At 39.2% G+C, this 6,365-nt stretch overlaps 1 pseudogene; it reads right to left on the bottom strand.

Moving 5' to 3' along the window:
- Positions 1-240: 240 nt before the first annotated feature.
- On the bottom strand, positions 241-1,219 carry LOC103000938 (60S ribosomal protein L4-like; annotated as a pseudogene).
- Between the last annotated feature and the right edge of the window lie 5,146 nt (positions 1,220-6,365).

Here is a 6,365-nt window from a genome sequence, read left to right as displayed (position 1 = left end):
AATGACATCACTATTTTGATTTCCTATCTGTCTAACTTACTAAATTCTCTTACTTACAATTTTAAGTGTGTCTGTACATTCCTTTGCATCATCTACTGAGACAGCTTTTTATCTGTAAATAATTTTTTTTTCTGATTTCACCATCTTTGTAACTTTTCCTCCCATCTTTTTTTGCTTTGTTTCTCACTGCCTCTTTGATCAGATCTTTATCAAAATGAGCTGTCCAAAATGATTTGCCCTTTATGGAATAAATAAATTTAAGTTTATGCAGCAGCCTTCTTCTGTGGATTTCTTTTCTGCTGGCTTTTCAGCTGGTGGTTTCTTGGTAGCAACAGGCTTTTTTCCTCTCCCTCCAAACCTTTTAAACACCAACAGTCTTCTTTCTACACTACCACTGGCTTCTTGCCTGGAAGCCCCTTCTCATCTGATTTGGCTTCTAGTGCTGCCTTATCTACCTGGACTTTGTGATTCTTGGCCTGGTGAGGAACGATGTTCCAGTGCATGGTTTTTGAATATGGGTTTAGCTTCAACATGATTCTCAGGTTTTTAAGTGGATTCTTCTGTAGGAGTCTGTGATGAATCTTCTTGCGTGGTTCTTGGAAGGATCTTTGCATCTCCGGGCTTTTCAAGATTCTGCTAAGGTCTGTATTGAGCATTTTATGCATGGGAAGGTTGCAGTCATTCTTGAGGGAGGCAGCTTCGCACCAAGTGCCACGCGCACCACATCCGTTTGTGGAAAGCACTTTCAGTCCAAATGCAGAAACGTCCCGCGTGCCCACCAGGAGCAAGTTTCAGCATGTTCACTTTGCTTATTTTAAGCAGAGTGATTGTAGGAATGTTTCTGATGTCCTTGATAATGCAGAGCCCCCTGTGCTGGATACAATTATAGCTTCTCATTTTGCTTTGCCAGCTCTCATTTGCTGAGAGGCATAGACCTTTTTGATATCATTCCAGGCCCTAAGCTTCTTAAGAAGCAAGATAACCGCCTTGGTCTTCTGGTAGCCTTCAGCTTTATCTTCAACCACCAAAGGAAGTTCAGAAACTTCCTCAGTATGATGACCTTTAGACAGGACCAGCACTGGCAAGGCTGAGACAGGGCACGGCAAATGGCATATCACTTCTGTGTTGTGTTCATTCTGTGGCTGCCAGCTGTGCCAGTGTTTTTGGTTGATGCCAACATGCAGCCCACAATACGTATTTCCAAAAGCACCCTGGCCATAATCATGGGCTAAATACTCACTACCTCGTAAATAAAACTGTAGGTCACTTTGATACTTTGTGGCATCCCTTGTGTTTTCTTTCTAAGACACACACGCTTATTGGACATCTCACTCTTGAAAGCAAGGAATGGACTTACTGGGTGCAGATTGTGGAGGTACCAGCAAGGTCATGCTAGTCTAAAGAAGAGTGAATTTGTTGGCAATTCCAACCCAGAATTCTTGATGGCTATCTGGGGGACAGGTACCAACACTAGAACAAAAACAAACAAAGATTCCTCAAAATTTGGGAACTGGACCAATGACCAGATGAAAAGCAAGCTGGATGTGCACATGTTCTGGGATGGCTGCCTGAAACCCAGAGGATTTCTGATGCATTGTCTTTATGGACAGGCATTGCTTGCTATGTGTATTGAGCTGGCATGAAAGTATAGCAGCAACTGGGACACACTGGCTTTTGTCTCTTAATCTGTAAACCCATGGTTTTCTAGTGGGCAGAATGGTGACAGTGTGATGATGATTTTCAGCTCATATGAAAAAGCTAATTCTTTATGGTAATATAAATCCATTAACCATGAGCTGAGCATAGCTGTGAAGAAAATTTGTCAGGTTAAGCGATTATAGCATCTTGGTGACACAATATTTGACAGAAACCACATTTCTGTTACATTAAGGCATCCAAGTTGATCTTTTAAAGCATGACTTTCTGTTTTTTTTTAAACTGTATTATTATAACACGTCACTTTTGAGCATCTAGCAATATACCATCCTGCCCTATTGCTCTTGAATTTGATATGAGTGAATGTCTGCCTTAAAATTCTCACAGTAACACGTTCTTTGCTCCCCAGCCCCCAGGGAACAATATGTTTTAATTAACATATACATTATACAAATATCTGCTCATCTTCGTTTTCTGCATGAAAGGGATTGAAATTTATTCCACCAAAGAAGCAAAATCAACACACTCAAAGGCTAGGTACAGGTATATTAGCATTTCAGAGGCTCAAGTGTCATAACTGGTTTAACTAAACAAAGCCATAATGTACATTTCAGAAAACTGCCAGGAAGGAAAATCAATTCTGTATTTGAATTGAATTCAAGTAAATCCAGCACCATGTATCTGCACCCAGCATATCCCTACTAGGGTTTCTATAAATTATTTGCAATCAAAATCTTAAACTCGTTTGAAAAGAGACAAAACTGAAAGGTTTGTCCTTACAGAGTTATGGAAATATTTTGTGTCCTTAAGAGTGGTTAATGTTGACATGCTATTTTTCAATTTCTACCTTGGTATAATTATTAAAATTTTAAACTTTAATTATAAATGTATTCATTTTGTTTGGGAGATGGACTAAGTGAATAGATGGTATATAATGCCTAGAGTCAGATTAATCAATGGTAGTGAAGAAAGCATACCAAATATTAAGTCATGTGTACATTTATATTTCTGAAAATTGATAGGAAATTGGTCTTTTAAAGGAAATCTAGGAAACTAAGGAATTGGGATTACTATTTAGTACTTAAAAATTATTTTTCATCTATTCTGAATCTTAGGATGAGGCAAGATGCTGGTGTAGTGTTATAATATTTCAAAGATGCAGTGCAGATGAAAAGATGACAAATTTAAGATCTGTTTAAAGAATAAATTCAACAAAACACAGTTTTTCAGGTTAAAAGTAAATTTATAGGATTTCTTTTTTCCTTTTACTTCAAATCTCTGTTTATTTGGCGCTCTGTGTGAAACATTGTATCTTATTCTTCAGTTAAAATATAAAATATGATAAATTTCTTTTAGAAATACTAAAATTAGAGGCAATTATTCCACATTATGAAGACCACCAGAGCTGCAGCATTGCACAGCTGCAGTTGGAATTGTTCATATAGAAAATGGCAGCCCCACTGTGCAACTACTTGTGAATGGAGCTCGCCGGTACTGAGCAATGCCCTGCAGCCTCCATGAGGGCTGTGAATGTTTCTCATCTTTTGTATCAAGTACATAAAGAGGAGGACTTGAAACTCTTCACTAGTTTTCCACTCTCTGTCTCTCCCCCAGTATTGACAGCTCTTTAAATTACCTGAGTATCTTCTCCATTCCCCTGGAGGCGATTAGCCTCATTGGCTTGTCCTGTTATTGTGTCCAAGGGAGATGCAATACAGAGCCCTTAAGAGAGTACTAGCTTCTTTTTCTGTTAAAGATAAAAGAATGGGAACAGTAAACCAGGATTCTTCAGTGACCCTGTGTAGAGCACAGCCACATGTTCTTGCTTGACATCACAGGCAAATCTGTATGAAGATCTTAGTTTGCAACGTGATTCGCAGCCATTCTTAACATTGGTTAGGCTAGGAGATTGCAGATCATAGCCTGTCTTGGTTAAAAGATTAATACCCTAAGTACTTGCAGGTCTATTCTAGTGGATTCGTTACAACTTATTGATGGAATCATGTTTCAAAGCACTTACCTCATCTGTAAAATGAGGATAATTCTTTCTTGCCTAATGTAGTGACTGTACAATGTATTAATATATTAACTCTTGAATGGTCTCAGATCTCCTCTTGTTGGTCTTAAATTTGGGTCCCCCGAGGAAATGCGTACACACCTATGTGTGTGTGTGTACATACATGTATATACATACATGTGTATCTACGTATACACATCTCTATATGTATTCTCAGACAATTTTAGTTATGAACAAACTTTCATAAGTTGTTTTTTGTGGCAATGGCTTTGGATCCTTTCAATTTATGATGTAATAATTAGTGATTGAAGATTTCTGTACATTTTTACCTCTTTTTTTCCAATATCTCTGCCACTTTTTTTTTAAATGCTTTTTTTTAAGTTTTAAATTATTTATTTATGACTGTGTTGGGTCTTCGTTTCTGTGCGAGGGCTTTCTCCAGTTGCGGCAAGCGGGGGCCACTCTTCATCACGGTGCGTGGGCCTCTCACTATCGCGGCCTCTCTTGTTGCGGAGCACAGGCTCCAGACGCGCAGGCTCAGTAGTTGTGGCTCACGGGCCTAGTTGCTCCGCGGCATGTGGGATCTTCCCAGACCAGGGCTCGAACCCGTGTCCCCTGCATTGGCAGGCAGATTCTCAACCACTGCGCCCCCAGGGAAGCCCTCTCTGCCACTTTTTGCTATCTCCTACCTGTGTTCCAATTGCATGTTTCGTGGTAACTTTTTTTGTTATATATAAGTATGATGATGTTAGCTAGGTATTAATCAGAGATGTTTGGATAAAGGGTCTGATAATTGAAAACTTGGGGAAAAGTGCATATTACTCCATTTTAAGGACACCCTCTATAAAAATAATGTCTGTACTGAACATATTTACTAGAGGTGAGTGATCACACACAAAAAGTCCTTTGACTGTTCCCATTGTGCTTTTAAATATGCAGCAAATCAATAGTGTTTGATAGTAAGATACTTGGGAGATTTGAGAAATAAATTGAAGCTGTATTTTTAGTATCCAAAACAACAACAAAAAAATGAGGTCAAGTGGTTATTTATCCCTGAAATGAAAAACAAGCCCATGGAAAATAAACATGGATATCTAAAACCCTAATGTATTCATGGCCCTTCAGAAACACAATTCTGATTGGCTGTGTATCAAAATCTCTTTGGATTACATTCTCCAGATTTTAAATTTATAAGGAAAACACTGCAAAACACAGCATCTGTCAGATATGATGTGAACTACTAGCTTAAGGCAGTTAATATTTCTACATTAGTTTGCACTCCATTTCTTTTGATGATGTCATATCTTTAAGAAGCTGGGTTTTCATTGATTGTTCTGGCAAAAAATAAATACTGAACAAAAATCAACTGAACAAAAATCAACCTGGAATGGGAAAGGAGGGTGGCAGCATCCAATCTGATGCCTTGATCTGATAAGAAGTTCCAAGAGTTGGGGGCTTCCCTGGTGGTGCAGTGGTTAAGATCTGCCTGCCAGTGCAAGGGACATGGGTTTGATCCCTGGTCTGGGAAGATCCCACATGCCGTGGAGCAACTAAGCCTGTGCACCACAACTACTGAGCCTGTGCTTTAGAGCCTGTGAGCCACAACTACTGAGTCCACATGCCACAACTGAAGACCACGTGCCTAGAGCCCATACTCCGCAACAAAGAGAAGCCACTGCAATGAGAAGCCCACGCACCGCAACGAAGAGTAGCCCCCGCTCACCACAACTAGAGAAGAGCCCGCATGCAGCAATGAAGACCCAATGCAGCCAAAAATAAATAAATGAATAAATTTATTAAAAAAAAAAAAAAGTTCCAGGAGCACAAATCCATTTAGTGTGTAATTGTGGCTATTTAAAAATGAAACATATTACTTTTTTCTTTTAATTTATATGTATTGTTTATTCAAAAGTTACTAAGTTGTTAAAACATAAATTATTAAGTTGTCTGAACCTAACTACTTCATAAACAGAATGATTAGGTGTTGCTTTTGGCCTATCAAACGTCATGGAAATATTACTGAGACCCTAAGTGTCCTGTAAACCAAGGGAATCTGGGAACCTCTGAATTACACAATTTTGTTGTTTGACACTTGAAAACTTTGGATCTGTTGTTTTTCTTTGAGAATAATCAACAAATGCCAAGTGATACTCTAGGAAGTTTTTTTTGGGGGGTGTGCGTGTATGATTTCTAGACTATGGCTAAATAGTCCCCAGATCACCAGTCTCTAACTTCCAATGAATTGAAGTGGCGTTTTCTTATTTAGATAGTTTAGTAGCCTGTTCTGCTTTCCACAGCTCTCACTTCTGGTGTGAGACCGGTGAGGCTGCTTCACGGTAGACATAGAAGTTCTTTACTAGGGCGACTCCTAGTGAGTTGGTTCTGAGAAGCCCAGCCATAAGGAGGTGTAAATGGAAAACCATTTCACACTGCTTGATGAAGGAATTGTTACATCCAGGTTTGGGATTCATTCTTGGACCAACCTGAGAAAGTGAAAATTATTCTCACCTTGGTCCTCATTCCAAAGGATGTGAACATTATTTTAAATCTCCAGGGCAGCAGTACGGAGCCAATTAGCAGTCACCTTTCCTCTACCTCATCAAAAAGTCTTCACTCTTCAGTGTTTAGCTCAAATTCCATTTTCTTCCTGAGCCTCGCCTTAATCCCCCAAATGAAGTTAGTCCAAGGCTTC

The sequence above is a fragment of the Balaenoptera acutorostrata genome, chromosome 8 (assembly GCF_949987535.1).
Source record: "Balaenoptera acutorostrata chromosome 8, mBalAcu1.1, whole genome shotgun sequence".
Lineage (NCBI taxonomy): Eukaryota > Metazoa > Chordata > Mammalia > Artiodactyla > Balaenopteridae > Balaenoptera > Balaenoptera acutorostrata.
Note: the sequence above shows the minus strand (reverse complement) of the source record. Positions and strands in the feature narration are given on the sequence as shown.